Source organism: Leptidea sinapis, chromosome 29, assembly GCF_905404315.1.
Source record: "Leptidea sinapis chromosome 29, ilLepSina1.1, whole genome shotgun sequence".
Lineage (NCBI taxonomy): Eukaryota > Metazoa > Arthropoda > Insecta > Lepidoptera > Pieridae > Leptidea > Leptidea sinapis.
Genome location: NC_066293.1, coordinates 6,458,760 through 6,481,763, shown reverse-complemented (window position 1 = coordinate 6,481,763; position 23,004 = coordinate 6,458,760). Strand labels below are relative to the sequence as shown.

Here is a 23,004-nt window from a genome sequence, read left to right as displayed (position 1 = left end):
TTTTCTATACATATTAAATAATAGTAATATTAATAAATATAGTTCTTTGAATCACAAATTAAATGTTTGCTTATGTGTTTTCGTAAAAATAACGAGTTATGAACGCACCTCCATTGATGTTTGATTTGACAGGACCACAGAGTACATTTTTTTTAAATCGTTTTTGCAAACAGGCTCTAGCCCGGGCCCTTACTGCCTCGTCTTTAGTAATTTCATTATTGGTATTTATTTTCAGTATTTTGTTTTACAAAAAAGTCCAGTAAAGTATTTACAAGTTCGTCATTCCACATTTTGAAAAGAAAACAAACTTTTTAAAACAAATAATACGATATGGACTATCGTCTACTCAACGCAGCTCACTAATCGGCACTGAGAAAAAACGTGAGTGTGATAGTCTTCTCTTTTCTCGCCCGAGAAATCCTTTGAAGCGGCCAAAAATACCGACAACCATCGGAGAATAGTCGAGCGCGAGAACGAGACAGCGAGAAACTCCTCACACTCACGCTTCTCGGGTGTTCTCGGCGTGAGTCTGTATGGGCTACAAAAATTCCATTTCACGTTCGTTACCACCAGACCACATTTTGACGCGTCTTTACCTAAACAAAATCAGCCGGCAACTGCGTGACACGAGTGTGTACACGTTCGCTCTGGCCGGATGATGGTTCTGGTAGATGTTCGGGCGACGGGTCGGGTGAGCTGGGCGAAGAATATTGTTTTACACTCGTGCTTGGCTCCAGCAGCCGCTTCTTCTGTCTCGCTTTCAATATTTCTTTTGGGTTCTGAAATAAGAGTGTTCGTACACACTAAAAACTTTATCTTCTCTGATTAATGACCAATTTACACAACTCAAATTGAAGTCACCCACTATGACTAAGTTAGGGTTATTTTCACAAACAGAATTCCATTGATCTAAACAGAGATCCAGTATATTGCGATTAATTGGTGGTGGTAAGTATACGGCACACAGAGTCAATCGGTTTTGAGATTTAGATTCAGGAAAATCGAGGGAGACCCAGATATCCTCATAGTAGCTTTCCCAACATTGCATGCGTTTCGACCTATATTTATTTTTTACAGCTATTAAAACACCTCCACCCTCTTTTCTATTGTAAAAATTACCGTTTTCTCGATCTCTCCTGTATATCGTGTACCTATCGTCAAATAGCTCGTGTAATAAAATACTTTCATTGAGCCATGTTTCAACCAATATTACAATATCGTAATCGTTACAAGAAATTTGAGTATAGAAACTATGTGTTTTAGTGCACAAGCCTCGGACATTCTGATAGAAAATTTTTAAATTATAGAATTTTACTGAAATAAAAGCTAGTGATATATTACTTATACAAATACAGAAAAAAAAATAACAATAGAAAAACTTAAATAATTTTGTCTAAGAAGCTAGTATCTTTATCCATATACAACGTGAAGCAGAAAGGGTATAACATGCCTTCAATGGTACGTTATTTGGGTCATATGCAATAGTATGGTGATGTTTAAGTTTTAATAAATAAATTAAAAAAAAGAATGAACGAAATAAAATTGCGTTTCGAATCCTAAAAATACAATTAAAAATTGCGCAATTGCGTCAAATTATAAACCATTGAGCCCTTTTCTATACATATTAAATAATAGTAATATTAATAAATATAGTTCTTTGAATCACAAATTAAATGTTTGCTTATGTGTTTTCGTAAAAATAACGAGTTATGAACGCACCTCCATTGATGTTTGATTTGACAGGACCACAGAGTACATTTTTTTTAAATCGTTTTTGCAAACAGGCTATAGCCCGGGCCCTTACTGCCTCGTCTTTAGTAATTTCATTATTGGTATTTATTTTCAGTATTTTGTTTTACAAAAAAGTCCAGTAAAGTATTCTCATCTCATCTTTAATCAATAAATTTTTTCTTTTCTCTCTTTTCACTATTTTTTAAATATTATTAACAACACGATTCACTTTCCTCTAAGGAAGTAGCAACTTTTTTCGAATCGGTCACTTTGACAAATAAGCTATCCAGTTTAGGTTGTAATAACACCTCATGGTACGAATGAACGAACGAACTAAATCAGTTTGCGATTCAGTTGATATCATTTTTGACATTCAATTGACATCATTGCGATTTAATCAGTTGATTTGACGTCAACCTAAATTAGATAGCTCTAATCACGTCGCGGTACGAAATAGCAAAGCAGTTCATTTTAGGTTGTCAATTGAATCGCAATAAGAGTTCATGGTAGGCCCGCAGGACGTCGAATGCGAACCATGTCGGTTTGTAAATTTCGTTTTCACCAACACCCGATTTGTAGGATTCTTTCACCATTTTTCTATATTTTCTGTAACTCGCAAAAAGAGAATCTTTCTTCTTTTTGAGATCGCGTACTGCTATCTCCATTGATTCTCCAAGTCTGTTCCATGCATCGTGGTTTAAACTTTTATCTTTGTAGTTCCGATGTTTAGTATCTCACAACATGGGCTCGGATTGAAAGTATTCGATAAATTTCAACTCAAGTTCGTCATTCCACATTTTGAAAAGAAAACAAACTTTTAAAAACAAATAATACGATATGGACTATCGTCTACTCAACGCAGCTCACTAATCGGCACTGAGAAAAAACGTGAGTGTGATAGTCTTCTCTTTTCTCGCCCGAGAAATCCTTTGAAGCGGCCAAAAATACCGACAACCATCGGAGAATAGTCGAGCGCGAGAACGAGACAGCGAGAAACTCCTCACACTCACGCTTCTCGGGTGTTCTCGGCGTGAGTCTGTATGGGCTACAAAAATTCCATTTCACGTTCGTTACCACCAGACCACATTTTGACGCGTCTTTACCTAAACAAAATCAGCCGGCAACTGCGTGACACGAGTGTGTACACGTTCGCTCTGGCCGGATGATGGTTCTGGTAGATGTTCGGGCGACGGGTCGGGTGAGCTGGGCGAAGAATATTGTTTTACACTCGTGCTTGGCTCCAGCAGCCGCTTCTTCTGTCTCGCTTTCAATATTTCTTTTGGGTTCTGAAATAAGAGTGTTCGTACACACTAAAAACTTTATCTTCTCTGATTAATGACCAATTTACACAACTCAAATTGAAGTCACCCACTATGACTAAGTTAGGGTTATTTTCACAAACAGAATTCCATTGATCTAAACAGAGATCCAGTATATTGCGATTAATTGGTGGTGGTAAGTATACGGCACACAGAGTCAATCGGTTTTGAGATTTAGATTCAGGAAAATCGAGGGAGACCCAGATATCCTCATAGTAGCTTTCCCAACATTGCATGCGTTTCGACCTATATTTATTTTTTACAGCTATTAAAACACCTCCACCCTCTTTTCTATTGTAAAAATTACCGTTTTCTCGATCTCTCCTGTATATCGTGTACCTATCGTCAAATAGCTCGTGTAATAAAATACTTTCATTGAGCCATGTTTCAACCAATATTACAATATCGTAATCGTTACAAGAAATTTGAGTATAGAAACTATGTGTTTTAGTGCACAAGCCTCGGACATTCTGATAGAAAATTTTTAAATTATAGAATTTTACTGAAATAAAAGCTAGTGATACATTACTTATACAAATACAGAAAAAAAAATAACAATAGAAAAACTTAAATAATTTTGTCTAAGAAGCTAGTACCTTTATCCATATACAACGTGAAGCAGAAAGGGTATAACATGCCTTCAATGGGTTATTTGGGTCATATGCAATAGTATGGTGATGTTTAAGTTTTAATAAATAAATTAAAAAAAAGAAAAAGACTTCCCTACGAAATAAAAATATTATTTTTCAATATCTTTTCTTAGACAACCCTAAATTTAAAGAGACTGCCAGTTTCAGGCGGGGCCTTTGTTTATAAACAGAATGAGGTCACCTACCTATGGACTTAAACATAAACAATAATCTATGATTAAGGAGTATGCACACTACATGAAATGTGGCTTGTGTCTATGTTATTATTCATTCATTTTTTATTCCTGTTATTGAAACAAATAAACAAAATAAGAAATTACATAACATTACACAGTTTCACGTCTGTATTCCTGAAGGGTTAGAGGTGTATTTTTTCCACCCACGTTTCACTATGTTTAATTCCCACGTAACAGCACAGCAATCAGCACCGTTAATACGTTTTTATTCAGTTTTAACAACAAAACAACACAAAACAGGAGCAAAGATTCACCATCGATTCCGCAACAAACCAACCGGGGTTGAGCCACAGAACAGTATAATACTGTCTATGAGCGTGAAATGGCGCGAACGCCGAACTGTTGCTGACGTTTTCTTTGTGGTTTATGGCCTGGACTCTATGCATGCTTGACGCATCGTCGCATGGCTCACGCAACACATCGAATCGTTGCTCGTCGATATAAAAATGACATCACTGCCTCGGAGTTAGCCCTTGATTAAGAAACGAGTCCAGAGGGCCTTCCATCAACTTTTAATAAGCGATGCGAATCCGATGCAGTTCTGTTTAGGTACCTAAACTGAATCACTCAAATTCGTACCATGAAGTGCCTTTTACTGAATGACGTTTGGATCGCTTATGAAGAATGAACGAAATAAAATTGCGTTTCGAATCCTAAAAATACAATAAAAAATTGCGCAATTGCGTCAAATTATAAACCATTGAGCCCTTTTCTATACATATTAAATAATAGTAATATTAATAAATATAGTTCTTTGAATCACAAATTAAATGTTTGCTTATGTGTTTTCGTAAAAATAACGAGTTATGAACGCACCTCCATTGATGTTTGATTTCACAGGACCACAGAGTACATTTTTTTTAAATCGTTTTTGCAAACAAAAAAAATAACAATAGAAAAACTTAAATAATTTTGTCTAAGAAGCTAGTATCTTTATCCATATACAACGTGAAGCAGAAAGGGTATAACATGCCTTCAATGGTACGTTATTTGGGTCATATGCAATAGTATGGTGATGTTTAAGTTTTAATAAATAAATTAAAAAAAAGAAAAAGACTTCCCTACGAAATAAAAATATTATTTTTCAATATCTTTTCTTAGACAACCCTAAATTTAAAGAGACTGCCAGTTTCAGGCGGGGCCTTTGTTTATAAACAGAATGAGGTCACCTACCTATGGACTTAAACATAAACAATAATCTATGATTAAGGAGTATGCACACTACATGAAATGTGGCTTGTGTCTATGTTATTATTCATTCATTTTTTATTCCTGTTATTGAAACAAATAAACAAAATAAGAAATTACATAACATTACACAGTTTCACGTCTGTATTCCTGAAGGGTTAGAGGTGTATTTTTTCCACCCACGTTTCACTATGTTTAATTCCCACGTAACAGCACAGCAATCAGCACCGTTAATACGTTTTTATTCAGTTTTAACAACAAAACAACACAAAACAGGAGCAAAGATTCACCATCGATTCCGCAACAAACCAACCGGGATTGAGCCACAGAACAGTATAATACTGTCTATGAGCGTGAAATGGCGCGAACGCCGAACTGTTGCTGACGTTTTCTTTGTGGTTTATGGCCTGGACTCTATGCATGCTTGACGCATCGTCGCATGGCTCACGCAACACATCGAATCGTTGCTCGTCGATATAAAAATGACATCACTGCCTCGGAGTTAGCCCTTGATTAAGAAACGAGTCCAGAGGGCCTTCCATCAACTTTTAATAAGCGATGCGAATCCGATGCAGTTCTGTTTAGGTACCTAAACTGAATCACTCAAATTCGTACCATGAAGTGCCTTTTACTGAATGACGTTTGGATCGCTTATGAAGAATGAACGAAATAAAATTGCGTTTCGAATCCTAAAAATACAATTAAAAATTGCGCAATTGCGTCAAATTATAAACCATTGAGCCCTTTTCTATACATATTAAATAATAGTAATATTAATAAATATAGTTCTTTGAATCACAAATTAAATGTTTGCTTATGTGTTTTCGTAAAAATAACGAGTTATGAACGCACCTCCATTGATGTTTGATGTGACAGGACCACAGAGTACATTTTTTTTAAATCGTTTTTGCAAACAGGCTATAGCCCGGGCCCTTACTGCCTCGTCTTTAGTAATTTCATTATTGGTATTTATTTTCAGTATTTTGTTTTACAAAAAAGTCCAGTAAAGTATTCTCATCTCATCTTTAATCAATAAATTTTTTCTTTTCTCTCTTTTCACTATTTTTTAAATATTATTAACAACACGATTCACTTTCCTCTAAGGAAGTAGCAACTTTTTTCGAATCGGTCACTTTGACAAATAAGCTATCCAGTTTAGGTTGTAATAACACCTCATGGTACGAATGAACGAACGAACTAAATCAGTTTGCGATTCAGTTGATATCATTTTTGACATTCAATTGACATCATTGCGATTTAATCAGTTGATTTGACGTCAACCTAAATTATATAGCTCTAATCACGTCGCGGTACGAAATAGCAAAGCAGTTCATTTTAGGTTGTCAATTGAATCGCAATAAGAGTTCATGGTAGGCCCGCAGGACGTCGAATGCGAACCATGTCGGTTTGTAAATTTCGTTTTTACCAACACCCGATTTGTAGGATTCTTTCACCATTTTTCTATATTTTCTGTAACTCGCAAAAAGAGAATCTTTCTTCTTTTTGAGATCGCGTACTGCTATCTCCATTGATTCTCCAAGTCTGTTCCATGCATCGTGGTTTAAACTTTTATCTTTGTAGTTCCGATGTTTAGTATCTCACAACATGGGCTCGGATTGAAAGTATTCGATAAATTTCAACTCAAGTTCGTCATTCCACATTTTGAAAAGAAAACAAACTTTTTAAAACAAATAATACGATATGGACTATCGTCTACTCAACGCAGCTCACTAATCGGCACTGAGAAAAAACGTGAGTGTGATAGTCTTCTCTTTTCTCGCCCGAGAAATCCTTTGAAGCGGCCAAAAATACCGACAACCATCGGAGAATAGTCGAGCGCGAGAACGAGACAGCGAGAAACTCCTCACACTCACGCTTCTCGGGTGTTCTCGGCGTGAGTCTGTATGGGCTACAAAAATTCCATTTCACGTTCGTTACCACCACCACACATTTTGACGCGTCTTTACCTAAACAAAATCAGCCGGCAACTGCGTGACACGAGTGTGTACACGTTCGCTCTGGCCGGGTGATGGTTCTGGTAGCTGTTCGGGCGACGGGTCGGGTGAGCTGGGCGAAGAATATTGTTTTACACTCGTGCTTGGCTCCAGCAGCCGCTTCTTCTGTCTTGCTTTCAATATTTCCTTTGGGTTCTGAAATAAGAGTGTTCGTAATCAACAACATATCAACTGTAGACTGCATGTTTTTCAATGATATGTTTAGGATTCATAAATTTAAGACATTTTAATCTTTGCTTTTCATTAAAACAAAAACGCTGCTTTATTTGATTTACACTCTCCATATAAAAGACGATGCATTTTTTCCTTTAAACTGTACTATTTCCGTTTCATTCATTCTAGCCACAAAGTCTTGTTTCAATAACAGGAAAAAAACATTGCCATTTTTTTCAATTGGTAAATGGTTTTGTTTATTTTCATATTCTTAATTCAAAATTTTGTTCTCTAAATCCAAGTTAAGATCCTTGCTCCTGTTTTTTTCACCTTCAGTTAGCTGCAGTAATTCTGGTTGGATAAAATATTCCAAGATAGTTTTGTGTGTTGTAAAAATCCGTTCATATAACAAATAAACTTTCGGACTTTCTGATTGCATTTCTTCATGAATGTCATGGAAATAGGGCAACACATAATCCAAAAAATTTAAGTATAGCTCTGTTGAAGGATCCATAGACTTCACATGGATGGTCTGAGCTGCAAGTAGCCTGCCATTCAAAACAGCATTTTGGAAATATAGCATATAACATTAAAGCTGGAAGCTGTTCTAAAAGCCGTTTGACCACAGGAAGTAGAGACAACCATCTTGTTTGAGCTGGGTGTAGAAAGTCCGGTAACTTGGAATGAAATATTTCATGCATCTTCGGAAAGTGTCTATAAGTGATAGTTACCTTTTGTTTCCAAATTTCGTTGAGGGGCCGGGTGATGGTTCTGGTAGATGTTCGGGCGACGGGTCGGGTGAGCTGGGCGAAGAATATTGTTTTACACTCGTGCTTGGCTCCAGCAGCCGCTTCTTCTGTCTCGCTTTCAATATTTCTTTTGGGTTCTGAAATAAGAGTGTTCGTACTATTACACACTAAAACCTTTATCTTCTCTGATTAATGACCAATTTACACAACTCAAATTGAAGTCTAGTTTGCACACCGGGGATTCCAATAAGGGTACTAATTAATTTATTGTTAGGGTTCGTTTTATTGAATTTTATAATGCCTGCTAACATTTCATCACGTAGTCTAGAATTAGTTAATTCTACAATAATTGACCTCGGGCTATTTGTATCACGTTGTAGCTTTGCAACCCTTGTGCAGTTTACAATATGTTTTTCATTAATGTCTCATTTTATAACCTTCCCTGTTTTAGTTACAATGTTAATTAAGTTTTCGTTTTTCTTCCCAGGTACACATTGTAATTCTAAATTTTTAGCTCGGGAATGTTGCTCCAAGTGGTTCAATCTAATATTTAGATCAGAAACTGTTGTTTTTAGGTTGATGTTTTAAATTTTCAGCGTTTCCAAAGCCTCTTGGATGTTTTTATGTTCCTTAAGGACTTCCTCAAATCGTTCATTCATATGCTCCATAGATTTAATAGTTTCTGACATTTCATTTTGTATAGGTTTTAGTTTTGCATTCAATGCCTCATTCAGAGTTCTATTCTATTTAGACAACATGTCATTAAATTGTTTTTGTATTATTTCCTGAACGATCCCACTGACATCTTCACGCGTTAGAAGATTGTCACGGCTAATATTCGGAGGGGAATTAACGGCTTGCCTTTTATTGCCTCTAGTTGTGGTTACATTGCGGATAGGAGTATTACCATTTTTTATTCCTTTTGGAACCTGCATTACACAGCTAGGGCATTTCCACGACAAACTTCTTTTAGGAGTCATCAGATTCTCATCTAAGCCAACACAGACAAAGTGGTACAATTCCTTACACTTAAAACAAGTAAGGAAATTTTCTCCTTCAAAAACTTCTTGACAACAACCCCACTTATGTGAGTGAGAAGCCATGTTGATAAAGTGAGCGTAACTGAGTTTGTTATTTTATTTTTATTAAATAAAAAGAAAGACTAAATATAATAACAAAAAAAATTTTTTTTGAGCACAGGATACGAACTCGATACTTTTGACTCTGGAGGCTCTTTCAATACCGTTGCGCTATCTGCGTCTCTCCGATTACGTTGAAATGTCCAATCGTATTCCTAATATAAAATTATTTCGGTAGGTTATTATATTGCTTAAATTTCATGTGGTTCATTCAATTATATATCTGATACGCATAGTGACAATGTCAAATTGTAAAGTAGTGTTCAAATTGGCGCAGAATGCAACGCTCGTCACCAAAAGTCCGGTAACTTGGAATGAAATATTTCATGCATCTTCGGAAAGTGTCTATAAGTGATAGTTACCTTTTGTTTCCAAATTTCGCTGAGGGGCCGGATGATGGTTCTGGTAGATGTTCGGGCGACGGGTCGGGTGAGCTGGGCGAAGAATATTGTTTTACACTCGTGCTTGGCTCCAGCAGCCGCTTCTTCTGTCTCGCTTTCAATATTTATTTTGGGTTCTGAAATAAGAGTGTTCGTACACACTAAAAACTTTACCTTCTCTGATTAATGACCAATTTACACAAGTCAAATTGAAGTCACCCACTATGACTAAGTTAGGGTTATTTTCACAAACAGAATTCCATTGATCTAAACAGAGATCCAGTATATTGCGATTAATTGGTGGTGGTAAGTATACGGCACACAGAGTCAATCGGTTTTGAGATTTAGATTCAGGAAAATCGAGGGAGACCCAGATATCCTCATAGTAGCTTTCCCAACATTGCATGCGTTTCGACCTATATTTATTTTTTACAGCTATTAAAACACCTCCACCCTCTTTTCTATTTTAAAAATTACCGTTTTCTCAATCTCTCCTGTATATCGTGTACCTATCGTCAAATAGCTCGTGTAATAAAATACTTTCATTGAGCCATGTTTCAACCAATATTACAATATCGTAATCGTTACAAGAAATTTGAGTATAGAAACTATGTGTTTTTGTGCACAAGCCTCGGACATTCTGATAGAAAATTTTTAAATTATAGAATTTTACTGAAATAAAAGCTAGTGATACATTACTTATACAAATACAGAAAAAAAAATAACAATAGAAAAACTTAAATAATTTTGTCTAAGAAGCTAGTATCTTTATCCATATACAACGTGAAGCAGAAAGGGTATAACATGCCTTCAATGGTACGTTATTTGGGTCATATGCAATAGTATGGTGATGTTTAAGTTTTAATAAATAAATTAAAAAAAAGAAAAAGACTTCCCTACGAAATAAAAATATTATTTTTCAATATCTTTTCTTAGACAACCCTAAATTTAAAGAGACTGCCAGTTTCAGGCGGGGCCTTTGTTTATAAACAGAATGAGGTCACCTACCTATGGACTTAAACATAAACAATAATCTATGATTAAGGAGTATGCACACTACATGAAATGTGGCTTGTGTCTATGTTATTATTCATTCATTTTTTATTCCTGTTATTGAAACAAATAAACAAAATAAGAAATTACATAACATTACACAGTTTCACGTCTGTATTCCTGAAGGGTTAGAGGTGTATTTTTTCCACCCACGTTTCACTATGTTTAATTCCCACGTAACAGCACAGCAATCAGCACCGTTAATACGTTTTTATTCAGTTTTAACAACAAAACAACACAAAACAGGAGCAAAGATTCACCATCGATTCCGCAACAAACCAACCGGGGTTGAGCCACAGAACAGTATAATACTGTCTATGAGCGTGAAATGGCGCGAACGCCGAACTGTTGCTGACGTTTTCTTTGTGGTTTATGGCCTGGACTCTATGCATGCTTGACGCATCGTCGCATGGCTCACGCAACACATCGAATCGTTGCTCGTCGATATAAAAATGACATCACTGCCTCGGAGTTAGCCCTTGATTAAGAAACGAGTCCAGAGGGCCTTCCATCAACTTTTAATAAGCGATGCGAATCCGATGCAGTTCTGTTTAGGTACCTAAACTGAATCACTCAAATTCGTACCATGAAGTGCCTTTTACTGAATGACGTTTGGATCGCTTATGAAGAATGAACGAAATAAAATTGCGTTTCGAATCCTAAAAATACAATAAAAAATTGCGCAATTGCGTCAAATTATAAACCATTGAGCCCTTTTCTATACATATTAAATAATAGTAATATTAATAAATATAGTTCTTTGAATCACAAATTAAATGTTTGCTTATGTGTTTTCGTAAAAATAACGAGTTATGAACGCACCTCCATTGATGTTTGATTTGACAGGACCACAGAGTACATTTTTTTTAAATCGTTTTTGCAAACAGGCTATAGCCCGGGCCCTTACTGCCTCGTCTTTAGTAATTTCATTATTGGTATTTATTTTCAGTATTTTGTTTTACAAAAAAGTCCAGTAAAGTATTCTCATCTCATCTTTAATCAATAAATTTTTTATTTTCTCTCTTTTCACTATTTTTAAATATTATTAACAACACGATTCACTTTCCTCTAAGGAAGTAGCAACTTTTTTCGAATCGGTCACTTTGACAAATAAGCTATCCAGTTTAGGTTGTAATAACACCTCATGGTACGAATGAACGAACGAACTAAATCAGTTTGCGATTCAGTTGATATCATTTTTGACATTCAATTGACATCATTGCGATTTAATCAGTTGATTTGACGTCAACCTAAATTATATAGCTCTAATCACGTCGCGGTACGAAATAGCAAAGCAGTTCATTTTAGGTTGTCAATTGAATCGCAATAAGAGTTCATGGTAGGCCCGCAGGACGTCGAATGCGAACCATGTCGGTTTGTAAATTTCGTTTTCACCAACACCCGATTTGTAGGATTCTTTCACCATTTTTCTATATTTTCTGTAACTCGCAAAAAGAGAATCTTTCTTCTTTTTGAGATCGCGTACTGCTATCTCCATTGATTCTCCAAGTCTGTTCCATGCATCGTGGTTTAAACTTTTATCTTTGTAGTTCCGATGTTTAGTATCTCACAACATGGGCTCGGATTGAAAGTATTCGATAAATTTCAACTCAAGTTCGTCATTCCACATTTTGAAAAGAAAACAAACTTTTTAAAACAAATAATACGATATGGACTATCGTCTACTCAACGCAGCTCACTAATCGGCACTGAGAAAAAACGTGAGTGTGATAGTCTTCTCTTTTCTCGCCCGAGAAATCCTTTGAAGCGGCCAAAAATACCGACAACCATCGGAGAATAGTCGAGCGCGAGAACGAGACAGCGAGAAACTCCTCACACTCACGCTTCTCGGGTGTTCTCGGCGTGAGTCTGTATGGGCTACAAAAATTCCATTTCACGTTCGTTACCACCACCACACATTTTGACGCGTCTTTACCTAAACAAAATCAGCCGGCAACTGCGTGACACGAGTGTGTACACGTTCGCTCTGGCCGGGTGATGGTTCTGGTAGCTGTTCGGGCGACGGGTCGGGTGAGCTGGGCGAAGAATATTGTTTTACACTCGTGCTTGGCTCCAGCAGCCGCTTCTTCTGTCTTGCTTTCAATATTTCCTTTGGGTTCTGAAATAAGAGTGTTCGTAATCAACAACATATCAACTGTAGACTGCATGTTTTTCAATGATATGTTTAGGATTCATAAATTTAAGACATTTTAATCTTTGCTTTTCATTAAAACAAAAACGCTGCTTTATTTGATTTACACTCTCCATATAAAAGACGATGCATTTTTTCCTTTAAACTGTACTATTTCCGTTTCATTCATTCTAGCCACAAAGTCTTGTTTCAATAACAGGAAAAAAACATTGCCATTTTTTTCAATTGGTAATTGGTTTTGTTTATTTTCATATTCTTAATTCAAAATTTTGTTCTCTAAATCCAAGTTAAGATCCTTGCTCCTGTTTTTTTCACCTTCAGTTAGCTGCAGTAATTCTGGTTGGATAAAATATTCCAAGATAGTTTTGTGTGTTGTAAAAATCCGTTCATATAACAAATAAAGTTTCGGACTTTCTGATTGCATTTCTTCATGAATGTCATGGAAATAGGGCAACACATAATCCAAAAAATTTAAGTATAGCTCTGTTGAAGGATCCATAGACTTCACATGGATGGTCTGAGCTGCAAGTAGCCTGCCATTCAAAACAGCATTTTGGAAATATAGCATATAACATTAAAGCTGGAAGCTGTTCTAAAAGCCGTTTGACCACAGGAAGTAGAGACAACCATCTTGTTTGAGCTGGGTGTAGAAAGTCCGGTAACTTGGAATGAAATATTTCATGCATCTTCGGAAAGTGTCTATAAGTGATAGTTACCTTTTGTTTCCAAATTTCGCTGAGGGGCCGGATGATGGTTCTGGTAGATGTTCGGGCGACGGGTCGGGTGAGCTGGGCGAAGAATATTGTTTTACACTCGTGCTTGGCTCCAGCAGCCGCTTCTTCTGTCTCGCTTTCAATATTTCTTTTGGGTTCTGAAATAAGAGTGTTCGTACACACTAAAAACTTTATCTTCTCTGATTAATGACCAATTTACACAACTCAAATTGAAGTCACCCACTATGACTAAGTTAGGGTTATTTTCACAAACAGAATTCCATTGATCTAAACAGAGATCCAGTATATTGCGATTAATTGGTGGTGGTAAGTATACGGCACACAGAGTCAATCGGTTTTGAGATTTAGATTCAGGAAAATCGAGGGAGACCCAGATATCCTCATAGTAGTTTTCCCAACATTGCATGCGTTTCGACCTATATTTATTTTTTACAGCTATTAAAACACCTCCACCCTCTTTTCTATTGTAAAAATTACCGTTTTCTCGATCTCTCCTGTATATCGTGTACCTATCGTCAAATAGCTCGTGTAATAAAATACTTTCATTGAGCCATGTTTCAACCAATATTACAATATCGTAATCGTTACAAGAAATTTGAGTATAGAAACTATGTGTTTTAGTGCACAAGCCTCGGACATTCTGATAGAAAATTTTTAAATTATAGAATTTTACTGAAATAAAAGCTAGTGATACATTACTTATACAAATACAGAAAAAAAAATAACAATAGAAAAACTTAAATAATTTTGTCTCAGAAGCTAGTATCTTTATCCATATACAACGTGAAGCAGAAAGGGTATAACATGCCTTCAATGGTACGTTATTTGGGTCATATGCAATAGTATGGTGATGTTTAAGTTTTAATAAATAAATTAAAAAAAAGAAAAAGACTTCCCTACGAAATAAAAATATTATTTTTCAATATCTTTTCTTAGACAACCCTAAATTTAAAGAGACTGCCAGTTTCAGGCGGGGCCTTTGTTTATAAACAGAATGAGGTCACCTACCTATGGACTTAAACATAAACAATAATCTATGATTAAGGAGTATGCACACTACATGAAATGTGGCTTGTGTCTATGTTATTATTCATTCATTTTTTATTCCTGTTATTGAAACAAATAAACAAAATAAGAAATTACATAACATTACACAGTTTCACGTCTGTATTCCTGAAGGGTTAGAGGTGTATTTTTTCCACCCACGTTTCACTATGTTTAATTCCCACGTAATAGCACAGCAATCAGCACCGTTAATACGTTTTTATTCAGTTTTAACAACAAAACAACACAAAACAGGAGCAAAGATTCACCATCGATTCCGCAACAAACCAACCGGGATTGAGCCACAGAACAGTATAATACTGTCTATGAGCGTGAAATGGCGCGAACGCCGAACTGTTGCTGACGTTTTCTTTGTGGTTTATGGCCTGGACTCTATGCATGCTTGACGCATCGTCGCATGGCTCACGCAACACATCGAATCGTTGCTCGTCGATATAAAAATGACATCACTGCCTCGGAGTTAGCCCTTGATTAAGAAACGAGTCCAGAGGGCCTTCCATCAACTTTTAATAAGCGATGCGAATCCGATGCAGTTCTGTTTAGGTACCTAAACTGAATCACTTAAATTCGTACCATGAAGTGCCTTTTACTGAATGACGTTTGGATCGCTTATGAAGAATGAACGAAATAAAATTGCGTTTCGAATCCTAAAAATACAATAAAAAATTGCGCAATTGCGTCAAATTATAAACCATTGAGCCCTTTTCTATACATATTAAATAATAGTAATATTAATAAATATAGTTCTTTGAATCACAAATTAAATGTTTGCTTATGTGTTTTCGTAAAAATAACGAGTTATGAACGCACCTCCATTGATGTTTGATTTGACAGGACCACAGAGTACATTTTTTTTAAATCGTTTTTGCAAACAGGCTATAGCCCGGGCCCTTACTGCCTCGTCTTTAGTAATTTCATTATTGGTATTTATTTTCAGTATTTTGTTTTACAAAAAAGTCCAGTAAAGTATTCTCATCTCATCTTTAATCAATAAATTTTTTCTTTTCTCTCTTTTCACTATTTTTTAAATATTATTAACAACACGATTCACTTTCCTCTAAGGAAGTAGCAACTTTTTTCGAATCGGTCACTTTGACAAATAAGCTATCCAGTTTAGGTTGTAATAACACCTCATGGTACGAATGAACGAACGAACTAAATCAGTTTGCGATTCAGTTGATATCATTTTTGACATTCAATTGACATCATTGCGATTTAATCAGTTGATTTGACGTCAACCTAAATTAGATAGCTCTAATCACGTCGCGGTACGAAATAGCAAAGCAGTTCATTTTAGGTTGTCAATTGAATCGCAATAAGAGTTCATGGTAGGCCCGCAGGACGTCGAATGCGAACCATGTCGGTTTGTAAATTTCGTTTTCACCAACACCCGATTTGTAGGATTCTTTCACCATTTTTCTATATTTTCTGTAACTCGCAAAAAGAGAATCTTTCTTCTTTTTGAGATCGCGTACTGCTATCTCCATTGATTCTCCAAGTCTGTTCCATGCATCGTGGTTTAAACTTTTATCTTTGTAGTTCCGATGTTTAGTATCTCACAACATGGGCTCGGATTGAAAGTATTCGATAAATTTCAACTCAAGTTCGTCATTCCACATTTTGAAAAGAAAACAAACTTTTTAAAACAAATAATACGATATGGACTATCGTCTACTCAACGCAGCTCACTAATCGGCACTGAGAAAAAACGTGAGTGTGATAGTCTTCTCTTTTCTCGCCCGAGAAATCCTTTGAAGCGGCCAAAAATACCGACAACCATCGGAGAATAGTCGAGCGCGAGAACGAGACAGCGAGAAACTCCTCACACTCACGCTTCTCGGGTGTTCTCGGCGTGAGTCTGTATGGGCTACAAAAATTCCATTTCACGTTCGTTACCACCACCACACATTTTGACGCGTCTTTACCTAAACAAAATCAGCCGGCAACTGCGTGACACGAGTGTGTACACGTTCGCTCTGGCCGGGTGATGGTTCTGGTAGCTGTTCGGGCGACGGGTCGGGTGAGCTGGGCGAAGAATATTGTTTTACACTCGTGCTTGGCTCCAGCAGCCGCTTCTTCTGTCTTGCTTTCAATATTTCCTTTGGGTTCTGAAATAAGAGTGTTCGTAATCAACAACATATCAACTGTAGACTGCATGTTTTTCAATGATATGTTTAGGATTCATAAATTTAAGACATTTTAATCTTTGCTTTTCATTAAAACAAAAACGCTGCTTTATTTGATTTACACTCTCCATATAAAAGACGATGCATTTTTTCCTTTAAACTGTACTATTTCCGTTTCATTCATTCTAGCCACAAAGTCTTGTTTCAATAACAGGAAAAAAACATTGCCATTTTTTCCAATTGGTACATGGTTTTGTTTATATTCATATTCTTAATTCAAAATTTTGTTCTCTAAATCCAAGTTAAGATCCTTGCTCCTGTTTTTTTCACCTTCAGTTAGGTGCAGTAATTCTGGTTGGATAAAATATTCCAAGATAGTTTTGTGTGTTGTAAAAATCCGTTCATATAACAAATAAACTTTCGGACTTTCTGATTGCATTTCTTCATGAATGTCATGGAAATAGGGCAACACATAATCCAAAAAATTTAAGTATAGCTCTGTTGAAGGATCCATAGACTTCACATGGATGGTCTGAGCTGCAAGTAGCCTGCCATTCAAAACAGCATTTTGGAAATATAGCATATAACATTAAAGCTGGAAGCTGTTCTAAAAGCCGTTTGACCACAGGAAGTAGAGACAACCATCTTGTTTGAGCTGGGTGTAGAAAGTCCGGTAACTTGGAATGAAATATTTCATGCATCTTCGGAAAGTGTCTATAAGTGATAGTTACCTTTTGTTTCCAAATTTCGTTGAGGGGCCGGGTGATGGTTCTGGTAGATGTTCGGGCGACGGGTCGGGTGAGCTGGGCGAAGAATATTGTTTTACACTCGTGCTTGGCTCCAGCAGCCGCTTCTTCTGTCTCGCTTTCAATATTTCTTTTGGGTTCTGAAATAAGAGTGTTCGTACTATTACACACTAAAACCTTTATCTTCTCTGATTAATGACCAATTTACACAACTCAAATTGAAGTCTAGTTTGCACACCGGGGATTCCAATAAGGGTACTAATTAATTTATTGTTAGGGTTCGTTTTATTGAATTTTATAATGCCTGCTAACATTTCATCACGTAGTCTAGAATTAGTTAATTCTACAATAATTGACCTCGGGCTATTTGTATCACGTTGTAGCTTTGCAACCCTTGTGCAGTTTACAATATGTTTTTCATTAATGTCTCATTTTATAACCTTCCCTGTTTTAGTTACAATGTTAATTAAGTTTTCGTTTTTCTTCCCAGGTACACATTGTAATTCTAAATTTTTAGCTCGGGAATGTTGCTCCAAGTGGTTCAATCTAATATTTAGATCAGAAACTGTTGTTTTTAGGTTGATGTTTTAAATTTTCAGCGTTTCCAAAGCCTCTTGGGTGTTTTTATGTTCCTTAAGGACTTCCTCAAATCGTTCATTCATATGCTCCATAGATTTAATAGTTTCTGACATTTCATTTTGTATAGGTTTTAGTTTTGTATTCAATGCCTCATTCAGAGTTCTATTCTATTTAGACAACATGTCATTAAATTGTTTTTGTATTATTTCCTGAACGATCCCACTGACATCTTCACGCGTTAGAAGATTGTCACGGCTAATATTCGGAGGGGAATTAACGGCTTGCCTTTTATTGCCTCTAGTTGTGGTTACATTGCGGATAGGAGTATTATCATTTTTTATTCCTTTTGGAACCTGCATTACACAGCTAGGGCATTTCCACGACAAACTTCTTTTAGGAGTCATCAGATTCTCATCTAAGCCAACACAGACAAAGTGGTACAATTCCTTACACTTAAAACAAGTAAGGAAATTTTCTCCTTCAAAAACTTCTTGACAACAACCCCACTTATGTGAGTGAGAAGCCATGTTGATAAAGTGAGCGTAACTGAGTTTGTTATTTTATTTTTCTTAAATAAAAAGAAAGACTAAATATAATAACAAAAAAAATTTTTTTTTGAGCACAGGATATGAACTCGATACTTTTGACTCGTGAGGCTCTTTCAATACCGTTGCGCTATCTGCGTCTCTCCGATTACGTTGAAATGTCCAATCGTATTCCTAATATAAAATTATTTCGGTAGGTTATTATATTGCTTAAATTTCATGTGGTTCATTCAATTTTATATCTGATACGCATATTGACAATGTCAAATTGTAAAGTAGTGTTCAAATTGGCGCAGAATGCAACGCTCGTCACCAAAAGTCCGGTAACTTGGAATGAAATATTTCATGCATCTTCGGAAAGTGTCTATAAGTGATAGTTACCTTTTGTTTCCAAATTTCGCTGAGGGGCCGGATGATGGTTCTGGTAGATGTTCGGGCGACGGGTCGGGTGAGCTGGGCGAAGAATATTGTTTTACTGTCGTGCTTGGCTCCAGCAGCCGCTTCTTCTGTCTCGCTTTCAATATTTCTTTTGGGTTCTGAAATAAGAGTGTTCGTACACACTAAAAACTTTATCTTCTCTGATTAATGACCAATTTACACAACTCAAATTGAAGTCACCCACTATGACTAAGTTAACTGACTAAGTAAGGGTTATTTTCACAAACAGAATTCCATTGATCTAAACAGAGATCCAGTATATTGCGATTAATTGGTGGTGGTAAGTATACGGCACACAGAGTCAATCGGTTTTGAGATTTAGATTCAGGAAAATCGAGGGAGACCCAGATATCCTCATAGTAGCTTTCCCAACATTGCATGCGTTTCGACCTATATTTATTTTTTACAGCTATTAAAACACCTCCACCCTCTTTTCTATTGTAAAAATTACCGTTTTCTCGATCTCTCCTGTATATCGTGTACCTATCGTCAAATAGCTCGTGTAATAAAATACTTTCATTGAGCCATGTTTCAACCAATATTACAATATCGTAATCGTTACAAGAAATTTGAGTATAGAAATTATGTGTTTTTGTGCACAAGCCTCGGACATTCTGATAGAAAATTTTTAAATTATAGAATTTTACTGAAATAAAAGCTAGTGATAGATTACTTATACAAATACAGAAAAAAAAATAACAATAGAAAAACTTAAATAATTTTGTCTAAGAAGCTAGTATCTTTATCCATATACAACGTGAAGCAGAAAGGGTATAACATGCCTTCAATGGTACGTTATTTGGGTCATATGCAATAGTATGGTGATGTTTAAGTTTTAATAAATAAATTAAAAAAAAGAAAAAGACTTCCCTACGAAATAAAAATATTATTTTTCAATATCTTTTCTTAGACAACCCTAAATTTAAAGAGACTGCCAGTTTCAGGCGGGGCCTTTGTTTATAAACAGAATGAGGTCACCTACCTATGGACTTAAACATAAACAATAATCTATGATTAAGGAGTATGCACACTACATGAAATGTGGCTTGTGTCTATGTTATTATTCATTCATTTTTTATTCCTGTTATTGAAACAAATAAACAAAATAAGAAATTACATAACATTACACAGTTTCACGTCTGTATTCCTGAAGGGTTAGAGGTGTATTTTTTCCACCCACGTTTCACTATGTTTAATTCCCACGTAACAGCACAGCAATCAGCACCGTTAATACGTTTTTATTCAGTTTTAACAACAAAACAACACAAAACAGGAGCAAAGATTCACCATCGATTCCGCAACAAACCAACCGGGGTTGAGCCACAGAACAGTATAATACTGTCTATGAGCGTGAAATGGCGCGAACGCCGAACTGTTGCTGACGTTTTCTTTGTGGTTTATGGCCTGGACTCTATGCATGCTTGACGCATCGTCGCATGGCTCACGCAACACATCGAATCGTTGCTCGTCGATATAAAAATGACATCACTGCCTCGGAGTTAGCCCTTGATTAAGAAACGAGTCCAGAGGGCCTTCCATCAACTTTTAATAAGCGATGCGAATCCGATGCAGTTCTGTTTAGGTACCTAAACTGAATCACTCAAATTCGTACCATGAAGTGCCTTTTACTGAATGACGTTTGGATCGCTTATGAAGAATGAACGAAATAAAATTGCGTTTCGAATCCTAAAAATACAATAAAAAATTGCGCAATTGCGTCAAATTATAAACCATTGAGCCCTTTTCTATACATATTAAATAATAGTAATATTAATAAATATAGTTCTTTGAATCACAAATTAAATGTTTGCTTATGTGTTTTCGTAAAAATAACGAGTTATGAACGCACCTCCATTGATGTTTGATTTGACAGGACCACAGAGTACATTTTTTTTAAATCGTTTTTGCAAACAGGCTCTAGCCCGGGCCCTTACTGCCTCGTCTTTAGTAATTTCATTATTGGTATTTATTTTCAGTATTTTGTTTTACAAAAAAGTCCAGTAAAGTATTCTCATCTCATCTTTAATCAATAAATTTTTTCTTTTCTCTCTTTTCACTATTTTTTAAATATTATTAACAACACGATTCACTTTCCTCTAAGGAAGTAGCAACTTTTTTCGAATCGGTCACTTTGACAAATAAGCTATCCAGTTTAGGTTGTAATAACACCTCATGGTACGAATGAACGAACGAACTAAATCAGTTTGCGATTCAGTTGATATCATTTTTGACATTCAATTGACATCATTGCGATTTAATCAGTTGATTTGACGTCAACCTAAATTAGATAGCTCTAATCACGTCGCGGTACGAAATAGCAAAGCAGTTCATTTTAGGTTGTCAATTGAATCGCAATAAGAGTTCATGGTAGGCCCGCAGGACGTCGAATGCGAACCATGTCGGTTTGTAAATTTCGTTTTCACCAACACCCGATTTGTAGGATTCTTTCACCATTTTTCTATATTTTCTGTAACTCGCAAAAAGAGAATCTTTCTTCTTTTTGAGATCGCGTACTGCTATCTCCATTGATTCTCCAAGTCTGTTCCATGCATCGTGGTTTAAACTTTTATCTTTGTAGTTCCGATGTTTAGTATCTCACAACATGGGCTCGGATTGAAAGTATTCGATAAATTTCAACTCAAGTTCGTCATTCCACATTTTGAAAAGAAAACAAACTTTTTAAAACAAATAATACGATATGGACTATCGTCTACTCAACGCAGCTCACTAATCGGCACTGAGAAAAAACGTGAGTGTGATAGTCTTCTCTTTTCTCGCCCTAGAAATCCTTTGAAGCGGCCAAAAATACCGACAACCATCGGAGAATAGTCGAGCGCGAGAACGAGACAGCGAGAAACTCCTCACACTCACGCTTCTCGGGTGTTCTCGGCGTGAGTCTGTATGGGCTACAAAAATTCCATTTCACGTTCGTTACCACCAGACCACATTTTGACGCGTCTTTACCTAAACAAAATCAGCCGGCAACTGCGTGACACGAGTGTGTACACGTTCGCTCTGGCCGGGTGATGGTTCTGGTAGCTGTTCGGGCGACGGGTCGGGTGAGCTGGGCGAAGAATATTGTTTTACACTCGTGCTTGGCTCCAGCAGCCGCTTCTTCTGTCTTGCTTTCAATATTTCCTTTGGGTTCTGAAATAAGAGTGTTCGTAATCAACAACATATCAACTGTAGACTGCATGTTTTTCAATGATATGTTTAGGATTCATAAATTTAAGACATTTTAATCTTTGCTTTTCATTAAAACAAAAACGCTGCTTTATTTGATTTACACTCTCCATATAAAAGACGATGCATTTTTTCCTTTAAACTGTACTATTTCCGTTTCATTCATTCTAGCCACAAAGTCTTGTTTCAATAACAGGAAAAAAACATTGCCATTTTTTTCAATTGGTAAATGGTTTTGTTTATTTTCATATTCTTAATTCAAAATTTTGTTCTCTAAATCCAAGTTAAGATCCTTGCTCCTGTTTTTTTCACCTTCAGTTAGGTGCAGTAATTCTGGTTGGATAAAATATTCCAAGATAGTTTTGTGTGTTGTAAAAATCCGTTCATATAACAAATAAAGTTTCGGACTTTCTGATTGCATTTCTTCATGAATGTCATGGAAATAGGGCAACACATAATCCAAAAAATTTAAGTATAGCTCTGTTGAAGGATCCATAGACTTCACATGGATGGTCTGAGCTGCAAGTAGCCTGCCATTCAAAACAGCATTTTGGAAATATAGCATATAACATTAAAGCTGGAAGCTGTTCTAAAAGCCGTTTGACCACAGGAAGTAGAGACAACCATCTTGTTTGAGCTGGGTGTAGAAAGTCCGGTAACTTGGAATGAAATATTTCATGCATCTTCGGAAAGTGTCTATAAGTGATAGTTACCTTTTGTTTCCAAATTTCGCTGAGGGGCCGGATGATGGTTCTGGTAGATGTTCGGGCGACGGGTCGGGTGAGCTGGGCGAAGAATATTGTTTTACACTCGTGCTTGGCTC

General features: G+C 36.3%; 1 long non-coding RNA gene across 7 annotated transcripts; it reads right to left on the bottom strand.

Moving 5' to 3' along the window:
• Positions 1-338: 338 nt before the first annotated feature.
• Positions 339-18,580, bottom strand: LOC126973492 (uncharacterized). 7 transcript variants are annotated; one of them, XR_007731363.1, is made up of 3 exons: positions 17,422-18,580; positions 16,490-16,672; positions 339-596 (listed from the first exon to the last, which is right to left on the bottom strand). It is a non-coding gene; the product is annotated as an uncharacterized LOC126973492 (long non-coding RNA). The 7 variants fall into 7 exon arrangements; XR_007731364.1 differs by lacking the exon at positions 16,490-16,672 and adding an exon at positions 12,550-12,732; XR_007731362.1 differs by lacking the exon at positions 16,490-16,672 and adding an exon at positions 7,092-7,274.
• Between the last annotated feature and the right edge of the window lie 4,424 nt (positions 18,581-23,004).